The sequence below is a fragment of the Danio aesculapii genome, chromosome 24, assembly GCF_903798145.1.
Source record: "Danio aesculapii chromosome 24, fDanAes4.1, whole genome shotgun sequence".
NCBI classification, from domain to species: domain Eukaryota; kingdom Metazoa; phylum Chordata; class Actinopteri; order Cypriniformes; family Danionidae; genus Danio; species Danio aesculapii.
This window is the reverse complement of record NC_079458.1, coordinates 24,574,932-24,589,066: the sequence shown is the minus strand read 5'-3', so window position 1 is coordinate 24,589,066 and position 14,135 is coordinate 24,574,932.

Below are 14,135 nucleotides of genomic sequence, written 5' to 3'. Positions count from 1 at the left end.
CAGCCTGACCAGCTTAGACCAGGCTGGAAATGGCCAAAATCCCTCTAAAACCAGGCTGGTCAACCAGCTAAAATTATTGGAAACCTGCAACCATTTACATCCATAAGATGTGTTTTTCCTTTCTTTAAAATAAGTTATTTTGTGTTCAACAGAATTATAAAACTCATAAATGCTTGGAACCACTTGAGAGTGAGTAAATGGTGACTACATTTTCATTTCTGGGCAAACTGTGCCTTTAAGTATGCTACTTTGGTGCAAATGTGCTAAATTTCATTCCATTAGATGGATAAACTAGACATATATATATATATATATATATATATATATATATATATATATATATATATATATATATATATATATATATATATATATATATATATATATATATATACACACACACACAATATACATATATACAACATATATAATACAACATATAATAATACATTAACTTATGTGTATAACCACATCACAATTTGAAGCAGACCTATGAAGCACAATTAAATTGTTTGTAGGCCTACTGGTAAAATAACTAAAGCTAATGAGACCGGAAGCTGGTCGGTACCTTAAAAGGAAAGAAAACTTTTCAACGGTCGCGAAACCTCCATGACAACGAGCAGTGAAGTAAATATTTAAGATGGCGACGTCACCAACAACTACGGTTGAATTAAATTTAACCCAACAAATCCACTAAATGTTGATTAACCGACTAAAGCTTGTTCTGTTGTAAATACCAGTGGCGTGCAGACAAAAATTACAGGGAAAGCTCCCATGAAGGACGACAGTGATTGAATCTAAACCTTCAGACACACGACTCATACCTACCTGCCTACCCGTAAGTTACAAAAACTACACACGACACGGACGAGCTGCTACAGTTGTGTTGTTTTCCGAGTGTACAAGTGCGGTTGTTCCTGACCTAAGTTACATAACCGTTTTTTGCTGCTATGTGAACGTGGCCTACTACATTAATACATTCACACTGCGGTCATAAATCAATATTTAGGTTTGTTTTGTCATTTTCTTTAGCTAGTCAGTGATACCATTGCGTTACAGGGATAGTTCACCTTAAAAATTTCATTATTTCAATTTTCACTTGTTTCAGACTTGTCTGGGTTTCTTCTGTTGAACACAAAACTAATACATTTAGAAGAGTTTTGCTCGAACTTCATGGCATTTTTCACTACTATGGATGCTAATGGATACAGGTTTCTTCGACATTCTTCAGATTATCCATCAGAAAAAGATACACAAGGATTTGCAAACACTTGTGGGTGGGCATGAGCCGGTATAACATTGTGACAGTATGATAACCTTGGATAAAAATATCACGGTTTGACAGTATTGTGATTACTGCTCTATAATATATTCTTTTTAAATGTCGGGGTAAAAAAACACCCCCCCCCCCCTGGAATACAGTATATTTTATTTTGAGAAACTTTTAAAATATTTTGGAGCAGTAAACATGTCAGGCTAAATTAGTCAAATGATTTATTGACCTTTGCTGTCTTCATTAGTTTAAAAAACACAGATTTCATTACAATTTAAAATGGCATCTTTGGATATCTTTTCTTCTGGAGATATTGTTGTCCTAAAAAAATTAAAACAAAACGTAAAAAAAAACAAAAAAAAAAACTTACATATACCACAGGAACAGTATAGCAAAATATTTTGGTTTTAAAACCTTGACTTTTCCAAACTGTGGTATACGTTAAAAACGGTTATCATCCTATGCCTACTTGTGGGTAAGTAAATGTTTCTTTTTGGGTGAACTTTCCCTTTAATGCCCGAGCAGATGGGGTAATAGGAGGCCGAAGGCAGAACTCCTAAAGTCTGTGTCCCTCACTCGCTCTCTGCCAGGTGCGGTGGACAGGGTGAACCAGATAAAAAAACACTAAAGATCCTTAGGGACGATTCGTTTTCACCCCTTCTGCCTGTAAGGAATGGATTCAGCTTACAGGTAGGTAACAAAAGCTGCTAACTGACAGAGCTGGAGGGGAAGTGACTGATTTATGGCCATTTTCTTTCTCATTTTTGCCACAACTGTAACCCCGAATGGCCATGTCAAATTGAAATTTAGGAAGATAATTTGACCACAATGAAAATGTGTGTTTTGAGCTCCAGGCTGCTATCATTTATCACATCTTTAATGATTTTCTTAGTAATTTTTCCTGGTTGCTGATTAATGTAATTTTTTATGAATTAGCTAATTATTCATTTAATTTGTTTACATCACCTATAGTTGAGATCTCGAACAACAACCAGAAATAAATAGGAAAAACATTCAGTGAAAAGTAAATATAGTTTTGTTTTTTACACAAAATTAAAATTGCAATGTATAAAATAATAATGCATATTAATTGTAGCTTATGATAAAAATAATTACTATCAATAATTGTAATACAAATTAGTAATATTTAGAGGTCATATTTGTAACAAATAGTATAGTTTAAAAGACATAATTTGCAATTAATTCAATTCAATTCACCTTTATTTGTATAGCGCTTATACAATGTAGATTGTGTCAAAGCAGCTTCACATAAAAGGTCACAGTAAATAGGAACAGTGTAGTTCAGTTTGTAGTGTTTAAGTTCAGTTCAGTTGAGCTCAGTTCAGTGTGGTTTAATATTAATTAATTAATATAATTAATATATTAATAATAAAGTGTATAAGTCAAACTTAAAATTATATTACATTTTATAATATCACTTTATTATCTTGTTCTTCATTGCAGTTCGATTTTTCATGATCACACTGAATATATGATTTAACACTGATCAGACATATTATCAGAAAATTATGAACCACTAAGGCCACAAGCTTCACTGTAAAAAATGCAGGGTTCCACACAATTCATTCATGTTGTCCAAACACCAATCGATCAAGTTAACTTAACAAATTTCCGTGGACTGAGCATAAAACAATTAAATTGTCCCAAAGAAATCTCAAGAATTGTGTTGTTTCAGCTCATTTTAATAAAGTAGTTTAATCAAGTAGCGAAAATCATTTTTTGAGTGTTTGTTCTATTACAACTATTAAGTCACATCCAATATAGCAAATATTCTGTTTGCACAGCTCTCATAAACAGCATAATGCGTCCCACTGTCCACTTCTATTTCTCTTTTTCTTTCTTTCTTTCTTTCTTTCTTTCTTTCTTTCTTTCTTTCTTTCTTTCTTTCTTTCTCTCTTTCTTTCTTTCTTTCTTTCTTTCTTTCTCCCCACCCACCTTCGTTTCTCCTCCCAGTTTGGTCGTGCTGATGATTTCCAGCTGCTCCGGCTCCATTCTGTTACATCTGCTTCTGCTTTAGTAATTAATAGCTCACTTTCCTCTGGCAGTAGATTGGGAGTCTGATCCCCCTCCTCTCGCATACGCTCTTCTCTCTCCTGCCTTATCAGAGCTGTCAATCACACCCAGACTGTTTAAACATGCCTCCTCCTCCTCCTCCTCCTCCCCCTCCTGCTTGCTTTCTCACTTGCTCTCTATTTTTCTTCAGCCCTTGCTTTCTCTCTAACTTTCTTGCTGTCTCTTGCTTGTTCTGTACTCTTCTATCTTCCTGCACTTCTTAGCTGCACCCTCCTCCTCTTCTGGGATTATTCATTCACATCTTGGGAGTTTGGACACTCCTCCTCTTGAGTCCCTTCCCCCTTGTTTCCAGCTGAACTCCTGTCCAACATCAACGGCTTCAATCATTCTGCCAGAGGCCTGTGGGGACAGCAGTTCTGGCTCTCTGGGGTAGCCAGTAAAGTGCCACTATTGTCCAGTTGGGTCCCTGAAGGAAAATATCTATTATTTTGATTGTTAATTTATCTATTTTTTAACATGATTGTTTATTTATTTACTTTAATCAATAAAAAATATAGATATATTTTAATATATTTGTTACAGTTGGCTAGTCGGATAGCAAGATATCTTGATTATTTGTTCACTTGCCTATTTTCTAGTTAGTTTGTTGCTTATTTCATTTTCAAACAACAAAAACACATTAATTAGATTAGTGTAAAAAATTGAATGAGAATATAGAATATTTTTTCTTTAGATCAAATCACAAAGCTTAAAAAATCTTGATAATTTGATTCATAAATAATTTTTAAATATATAATATTGAAAGGGCTAAGCTGAAGGAAAATGAATGAATGATATAATATTGAATAATTTATTTCTAGAATGTACACTTTTTGTTTGTATTACGTATTAATAATAATGTTAGGTTAAAAGCATTAATACAATTGTATTTTTTTTGTGTGTGTGTAGGACAACAATCTTGTTTATTATTTACTTGTTTATGATATTATCAGTGTATTGCAGAAAAGGTGGTTACAAGATTTTGTTTTAGTGTTTGTGAAGTTTAAGTATTAGAATAATTCCAGCGTTATGGATGTGACATTTGGAGTAAAATCTTAAAACATAAATTCACATTGAAAGTATATGTTAACATTATATTGAAACATCTGTTTATATTTTCCAGAACAACTGATCACAGAGTTAAGGGACCAGAAAAATATCAGTCTGTAAACAATTTTTGTACTTTAAATGATGAAAATAAACATGTTATTGATGTGACCAAAAAAAAGAAGATATCCTGTTAATTAAACTGCACAAGCCAAAATAAATAATTCTAATCAAAAGGATAAAATGTCTCTCTAGAAAACAAAAATGGTTGACTTTATTTTATTTCACATTTTTGCATTTATGAGGAAAAAGTGTCGTTAAGGATGTGACGTCTCTCCATTTGGATGTGACTGATGTGAAATTGCCACTTGTGTGACTTTGGTAAATCAAATATAATTGTTTGAAAAGGTAGAAACAGTATCCATATTTTAGTGAAAACTTAATTTTTTTTCATGGCAAGCTTGACATTTGCATGGAATTGCTCAATAATAATAAAGGTAAAACTCCTAATCAACTATTGAATTCAAAAGTAATTTTCAAAAAAGTACTATTGCTAAAAATACACTGATAATTTCTCTAGTGTATTGTTTTTAAATAGAAAAAACATTGTACAATTAACTTTTATTCTAAATCTTAGACCTTATTCTTGAAACTAAAAAATTACAGATAAAAAGGTGTGAAGCACCAAAAGCGGACTATATCAAAATTGATTTGAATACTATTTTGGCTATTGTTGTTATTAATTAATTAATTCATTTTCTTTTCTTGCTTAGTCCACAGCGGAATGAACCGACCTCTTACCTATTACGTTTTACGCAGCGGATGCCTTTCCAGCTGCAACCCATTGTTGTTATCCATGATCTTTTAAAAGTTATTTCTTTTTTACAATAGAGGCTAGAAAATTGTGAAGCTCCACATTGTTGTTGTTGTTATTATTATTATTATCATTATTATTATTATTATTATTATGTTTTAATTATTTTTTATATTATTGTATTTTTATATTTGTTAAATAAATGTATAATTTATAATATTTTTTATTGCCTAATAAATGACATTAGACTACAGTTTTTATATAATATTTCTAATGATTTTGTAATTTCATATTTTAAAAATATTATAAAAAATATTTTAAAAATAAGTATTTTTCACATTTCTTTATTCAACATTTTTAGGAATTATTTTTGGTACATCAAAAAGTGTAGTTATGATGACCATCCGACAAGCTAAAAATTGTGCTTAAAATGTCACTAAAATTCAGTATTTAAATCTCATAATTAAATAGAAAATGTGGCGTATAACTGCTAAAAGGTTCACTTTTGGAGAAAAAAGAGACACCCCTTTTACCAGGCTGGCTACGGGCCTGCTAGCTATACATTTTAGTTTGAATAATTATTTTAAATCATAATAATAATACAAATAATAAAGCCACAAATGCAATTGTTTTGTGATTCAGCAAAGACAAGTAAGATCTTGATCAAATCTTTGCAAAATCCTGAAAATAGTCTGAGGTTTCTCAAAGCCGTGTTCACGTTTCGAATTCCTCGTGTGCAGTTGTGTTTTCTCCTTGATCCTGTGAGTTTAAAGCTCTTCCGTCGGCTCGAGGGGCCCCATCTTACACTCTCCACCTCCTCTGCGTCCTTACAGTATGTGTCCTCCCCCGCCATTGAGGCAGATTAGCAGGGCAGAGTACAGGGATACAGTCCTGAGCCTCCCCCAAACTCATCACCGCCTCCTGCCACGGACCCCCACAGGTTTCACTCCTGTTGGATAATGGTCCCAGTGTGGCCCGGTGGGGCTCAGACACATCCTTCTTCATACACAGACAAGCTTATTCTCCTTCTTCCGAAGTAACGCCACCCCCCACCTCTAAACCCCTAAACCCCAAAACTGATGGGACCAAAAAATACACACTATTAAGTTTAGAGCAACTGATAAGAATCAATACTGCGGAAGACATGCCAACTTGTTTGTTCTCATTCAGGCTAACAAGGGCCAGACAGCTGGACATAAATAGAAGAGGGAGCATACTTCTGATTTGTTACTATAATATTTTGTGATGTATATTACAGTGTTCATGTGCTAGATTTATTGGTTCAAAAACCTATTTATTACTAAACTCTGTTAATTAGTGTTAAGTAATTTTACTTTACTAAAATGTTAGAATGTAAAGCTAATCTTGTTTTTTGTGTAATTTTATTGAAAATTACATGAAATGATATTGTTTAGATTAATTATGCTATGAATCAGTGATGCATGTCTCAGTTTCATGCAAATTTGGGTAAAATGCATACAATACTGGCTTATGTTTTTAAATAAAATGTCAAACCTAACATTAATGGATGGGTTTGTTGGTATTTCACAAAGAATTTGGGTTGAAATAACCCAGCATTTTTCAGATTGAAGATTTTTAATTAATAAATGCAAACACCTAGTGTCCATAAAAAAACATAACCATAGCATGCAAGAGGTCAGACTTTGTGTTCATGTTGTATTACTGTGATTGAGGAGGGAAATGATTAAGGATAGACACAGGTTTAGTGGATTTTAAAGGGTGAGTTAAGTGGTAGAAGTTGGGTCAACAGTGTAATTGGTGATTAAATTTAAGTAGTAATTACACACATCTTTAAATAAAAGATTATAAATACACAAATTCACACAAGCATGTTACTACAAAGTAGTTGAAGACACTTAATATAAAGTTGTTCCAATAACACATTTAAATATATAAAATACAAATAGTTGTGTGTGTGTGTGTGTGCGTGTGTGTGCGTGCGTGTGTGCGTGTGTGTGTGTGTGTCTTAAACACTTTCGATATGCCATTTTGTACACTGGACAGTGTTACAGCCCACACCTTTTTATCAGACATGATATTTCTAGCGGTTCTAACATGTAATCAAATTAAACAAAACCATTTATAAAATTGATTTAAGCACTGTTGCTAATTTCCAGTTGGTGAAACTAATAGTGTCTCTCCTAAACAGCCTATAAATATTTACAATAGGCTACAAAAATACAATTCAAGTACATTTATCAAAAGCACTATTTCTATTAAATAAAATACTACCAGCTGCAAGCAACTGAACTAAAAAATAGTTATAAAAGGCAATTTTAACCGTGTACTGTAAACGGGTGACTTGAATCGCCGCGGTGGTTTAGTTCCAGGCGGCTGGAGGCGCAGAGCGCGGAGGAAACTGACCTCTGCATGGGGGAGAGAGGGGGACTGAGCCCCTGCGTGACATTAATCTGCCCTGTCACCCTGACTTTGGGGTCTGCACATGAGCGTATATGGCACCGGAACCATTCTTAGCTGCCAGTACATCGGTCTGTAATCAATAATGCCACATACTGCCTTTTCATTTTATGCATGCTACATATACAAATCTTTCCATGACCACAAATAGCGTGTAGCACACATAAACACACACGCGTTTCTACTCGCAGTTCCCTCCGATTTTCTTTCTGGGCGTTCATCTCATCGCGCGCACACTCGCGCTGCTCGTGCTCGGTAACAGCAGGCCTCTCAGCGGTGTGTGCTGATTTTCCCTGCCGCCTCTGACTCACTGCCGCAGCTGAACAGCAACGAGGAACAGGAGCTCCGCGACCGCGCTATAGAGCCTGCAGACGCGCGACCACACACTTATAATTATCTATAAATGTAGATTAGAATGACAAAACATCAAACCAATGAGTAAGGTGTGTTAGAAATAACACACGTGCATTTTGTTGTGCGTGTAATGGAAATTTATTGAAATGGCAATGATATTTTTGCTGACTTGTAAAGCTGTTATGAAACAACACATGGGACTTTTAATAGGAAATTGATAAATGCATTTTACATTAAAACACGGTAAGGTTATTAAAGAAGCACGTTGGGTAAGGTGGAAATCAGTCGGCTATAGCTACTTTAATGGAAAGCTTTGCATTTTTACCTTGGAATTGTTTTACCTCGATGGTGTTTTGTGTTTATGTTGGGCATTGCTCTGCATTTCATGTTGTAAAGCTATAGTTGTTGCTGGAAAGGACAATTCATGTAGCATGTAGGTTAAACGTCTGTTATTGATATCACGGCGAGTAAGTTATATTCAGTACATTTTAAGTTGATAAACAGATTTTTCTTTGCTATATTAAATTTGTGCAAATATAGTCAACATCTCAAAAATCATATAATCATATTAATGCAACATCAAAAATATCATGTGTGTGTGTTATATTTATATATGTATTTAAAACCGTTTCTTTACCAGATAACTTGTAATTCCGGCTTCCAGCAAACTTGATAAATGTGACAGACTATAGTGTTGAAACATTATGTATTAATTGGGTAAAAATAGATATCAGTTCATTATCTGAGCAGCCCCCATCATAATTAATAAAATAGTCAGAGGGGGAGGGGTGTGCTTTAAATTATTCTTATTCCCTGTAATGTCCCAGAGAAGGAGTAAATTGCATATAATTTCTTGATACAAGAAGAGCTATTCATTTTGTTCTGGGTCAGGAGAGACATGCAGTGATAGGCTCACCTGCCGCAAGCTTGTTAATTATGGAAATGTGAGTTAGAATCAGCTGTCACCATTATGCTGCGGAGCCACTCTCACGAGGGGCGTGTGTGTGTGCGTGTGTGTGTCGAGGAAGCAGGCCCTTTCATTTTAAGCCGTGCACAGTGAACATGCATGTCATGGGCAGGGGCTGCTTTGGGCCACTGCACATCTCTGGAGACTTCATTAATTATTCAACCCTTTAACTCCCAGAGAGACGAGCCCATTCGGTGTATGTGGCCGGTAACTCCAGCAGAAGGCCATTACTGGTTACCTGAGTATATGCAGCACAGGGATGATGCGTTGCTTATGGAGACAGCCGACAGGGATATTCGGAGCATTTAAGAGCATCAACAGGACCCACGGCCAGAAAGAGGGGCCGTCGAGAGAAGGGTGTAGTTTGTGGGCCTGTGTGCAGTCTGGTGGGTGAATTGAGGAGGCCAACTCACTCAAGCTAATTTTAGAGTGTAAATGGACATGGGAGCGGTGTCTGGTGAAAGTACAACTAAATAATTCAAATTATAAAATGCAATTAAAGTAAATGAAAGTGAAATAAATGTATTAGACTATAAAACGACTGGCACAAGAAGTAATTTTATACTCTATGTAGACGCCAGTCTTTTTCGCGGTGAGCGGCTTATCACAAGCAGTCAGTCAGAGCATGTTCATCAGATGTAGGAGAGACACCAAGGTAGAATGCACGTATAAGTTCTGTGTGTGTATTATAAGTTCTTATGGATTATATAAGCACGTTACTAAACCTATGAAATAGTCAATAATTCAATTGAAAGCACAATGATAGGAAAATAAGCGCACGCGGCTGTGTGTGTAAAAGAAACATGGGGTCGACTGGACAGTATCTCTGTGTCTGCCATATAGCGTCTAAACTTGACTAAAAGCGTTTCAACAGTAAATAAACACTTAATAAACACGCTAGTGAATGAAAGATTGAATTGTGCCTCCAAAACAAAAATAACCGCGCGCGCGTATGAGAATGGGGTCGATCGGTTGCGCTCCGCTTGTGAAATGTTATGCCTTTTAAACAAAATGCCATGTACTCGGAGAATGTACGTTTTACTGGATTTTTACAAGAAGCACAAATACAATACAGATGGATATTAACAAATGGTTTAAATATTACCGAGTATGAGCTGAGTAATATTGCATTACTTTATTAAACGTTGCACCTAATTAAATGGCACATAAGAGGAACAAGTTTCAAGTAAATTAAAGGTCTGCATCCTATATTTTACAATAGGGTGAATTATTTGATTAATATTTCCAACAATAAGTTTAGAGACCAGACAGAATGTAGGTATGTGTTTATGTGTATATATATATATATATATATATATATATATATATATATATATATATATATATATATATATATATATATATATATATAACAACGTTGTCGAATGCTATGCAAGTGTGCATTTATCAAAGTAATCTATAAGTGCAAAGACCTCCTTAAAACTTGTTGGATTATAACAGCACACCAACTTGAAAGAAACACAGAAATGACGTTAATACCACAGTAAGACATAAATAAAAATAAGAAGCATCCACATACATAAGACCCTTAAGCCTCTGGAGTGCACTACATCTTTTCTTAATCAGTTTCGTCAATGAAAAAAAGGAGTCTGATGAATTGTGTTGCCTTTTAGTTCTTTGGCAGACAGACATCTGTTGAGCAGCATGGCCAGTATTTTGCAGCGTGGAGGACACTTGTTTTGAAGGATTAGCTGACTAAGATGTTTACTGTGTCTTCTCTGACTCGCCATGTTTTAGTGATATTGGTTTTGGGCATGATAGGGAAGTTTGTAATACAGGTATTGGACACATGAGAGGCAGGAACCACATCAAGTACAAGACAAAAGATAGCAAAATGTAAATATTTTTTATCTCCTTCAGAATGTGAATGGTTTAAATGCTTTTAGGTTTGCTGGGGAAAAAAACTGCTTAAGGTTAAGGGAGAGGGACTGTACGAACACTGGCAGCTACACAACACCCACAATTAGTGGTGTTTGCTGTGCTTTGTCTGCATCAAGCTGCAGCACAGGACACATAATGGCCACCTTCAGGCCGGGGAGAGGGATGGAGAGAAAGAAATGCTGCTTTTCAGCTCAGAAACAATGAGGCCCATGCTGGAATAGCCTTTCCGCACAATATGTGAAAGGCCCATCTAGGATTTGATTGCATAACTTGTAATAGAAAATGACTTGGAAAAAATACTCCGGCCAAATTCTTGTTTTTAATGAACTAGGTTCAGTGAGTCTGTTTTGAAACTACTGCAATTAACTGGTTACAGTCATGGTTGGACAATTCATTTACTTTTACATTTTTACATGGATTAGCACAGAGGTTAATTTTAAATAACTGCTTTACAATGACAGTCATCATGAAGCATGGTAATGGGTCCTTAGTAAATGGCTGTTTTGATTGGGTAATTTCTAGAACTCTATGTCTCTTATAAAATAACCGATGTATAACAAATTTCTTGGTTGTGCACCCAATTCTATTTCCAAATAACAGTTTTTTTTTGTTTGTTTGTTTTTGTTTTTAAAAAAAGTAAAATCTGTAAGCAACTATATGAATTGCACCCAAACCAGAAAATTACCATTTTAAATTTCTTTGGTTTTATAATTCAATAAAAATGTAGAAGCAGAAATGCAGTGTTTCAACTATGTATTAGCTCTAATGCTATTTTTCTGTTATTTTAGAGTTTAACATGAAATGGGTTAAAGTTTATTCCACACTAGCTTAATGTTATCATGCATATAGTTTTTATTTTGCGAGGCTGCTGTAGTTTACATTTGGATTGATCTTATTAAGAATTTTCCCTCGTTTAAAGGGTTCACCAAAGGTTAATTTACTTTCCCTTGTGTCATTCCAAAAATCATAAGATGCTTGTTCATCTTCAGAGCAAAAAAGAAGATATTTATTTAATGATATTTCTACACAATCTCTGAAACTTAAACTGAAATTTAGGTTTTATGATATTTGGCATTATCAGATGTTTCCCAAGTGTCAGTCAAGCATGCTAGAACTTCCATCACTAAGCCTGAATGCTGTAAACATTAAATCTGTTCAGCTATCATGTCTCTTCAGACGACTTAATCTCCTTGATTCTTAAAGATTTTTTTTTTCACTTTTGCTTAAAAAATATCTTCAGTTTTGTTTTGTGGATGCATGAAAGACTTTCGGTTTGGCCTTGAAATAAGCAAAAATGATGACGGAATTGTCAATATGTAGTGACAGAAAGGTGAAGTAGAAATGAATTTTCCCATAACAAATGTTATGCCACAAATGCTGTTGAAAACCCTGCCCAGAATATTCTTTTAATCTCAAACTGCCGTCAACCTATTTGATATTTTTTTCTCTAAACCTTACGGGACATTTGGAAAGAGGGGTTTGTGCAGATTCAGAACTCACCCTGAACTACAGCTGCCTTTGTGGTGACCGGAGAGGGAGTGCCTTCTTTGTTCTGTCAAGGACTTATCACAATCAGAATGTACAGTGTGTCAGGCACACACCGGCATATATCAACTTCAATCTCTTTTTAATGAGAAATTCTGCCCTCTTTAATATGTGCAAATTAACACCCCCCCCCCCCCCCCCACTCCTGAAACCTCTGTATATGCACAACCTCTCTCTATATCTGTCCCTCTCTTTTTCCCTCTCCACCTCCTTTGCTGCTTTTCCCCCTAGGGGCAGAACACTACGATGGACATAGTGCTAGATTAACCATCAGGCTGAGCAGAGCACGAGAAGCTTTGACTATGAAGCCAACCCTATTCACACCCATACCAGCTGCCTGCCTAGCCCTTATATTATTACCGTCATTATTCTTACGATTATCAGTTTGATATTCAAGCCATGTTGATTATAATTTCTGAATTACAGCTAATAAGGAATTTTTAAAAACAGAGAGTGGCTCCAAGCCTGGCACGGTGGTGTGCCATAATTTAATAGATTTCCTGGTAAGGGATCCATTTCCCCACAGTGTACCCAGCATGAGGTCCAGGGAGCTGCCAGAATCCTACAATTTTTATCTAATAGGCGAAAATATTGTTTGACTCTTATCTCTGTGAAATAGCAAGTGAAGTAGCAAAGTATTCTAAACATTTCTAGAGAGAACAGCTTAGAACGCAATCTAAACATTTTAATAATAATAATAATAATAATATTTATTGTTATTATTTTCATTATTATAAAAAAAATGCTTTTACCAAATTATCTTCCCCTTCATTTGAATATCCAGAAGAGACAACGAATCTTACATGTTCCTCACTTCCACAAAGAATCTCTATATTTCTTTTATACTTGTGGAAAATGTACATGCAAATTGAAGGCATCAACAGCCAGTGACGATGTGAGAGTACATATTGTAAACAGTGTGTGCCGTTGCTATGGCACCCATTTTCACTTCAGAATTGGGAAGGGAGAGAGTGTGCGGCGGGGAGACTGTCCATGCGTCGCCATAGTGATCAAGATGCCACACAATCTTGCCGTTCTCCACAGCAACTTCTGTGTTCCTGATCACACAGACAAAGAAACTTTATCTTGAGAAATTAGAGATAAAATGATTCAGTTAATAAAGAGTTATTTGTGGTAAACACTAATTCCAACCAGCATTTTCCTTCAGGACTCATTTCTCTAATAAGACTGAAGTGAATGAAAGAATATATTCCACCAATTAAGTGAAATGGTCTGTTGACCCAGTAGTATAAGCACTGACCTGCATGTTCAGGGAATAGGCAATTAGGGGAAAAATGTAAACTTCTCCAGATAATCATTAAGTGATTCAGCCTCAGAGGAAATTGATTTTTTTTTTTCGTTTTCAAGTCTTCCTCTTTTCTAAGCTCTATTTCAATCCATAGGGTTTCTGAAAACATTGACGACATGGCTGAATTTAGAGTCAATGGCAGAAAAGTCACTACTGCAATATGAACAAGTTTCTCTCATTACTGGTAAGACTTTCTTTTATTTCTGAAACCAGAATTGCTCTCCACTATATTCCTAATAACTCCTTCACCACCTGCTTATTTATTTTTATTTTACTCCCATTCTTTCTTTTACTTCCACTTCCATTACTCTGAGCACTAGGCTGAGAATCAATGCTACATTGATTTTCCTATCAATAGACATTATCATAGATCAGGCATCTGCTAGCACTGGCCTCAATCCACGTGCTGCCT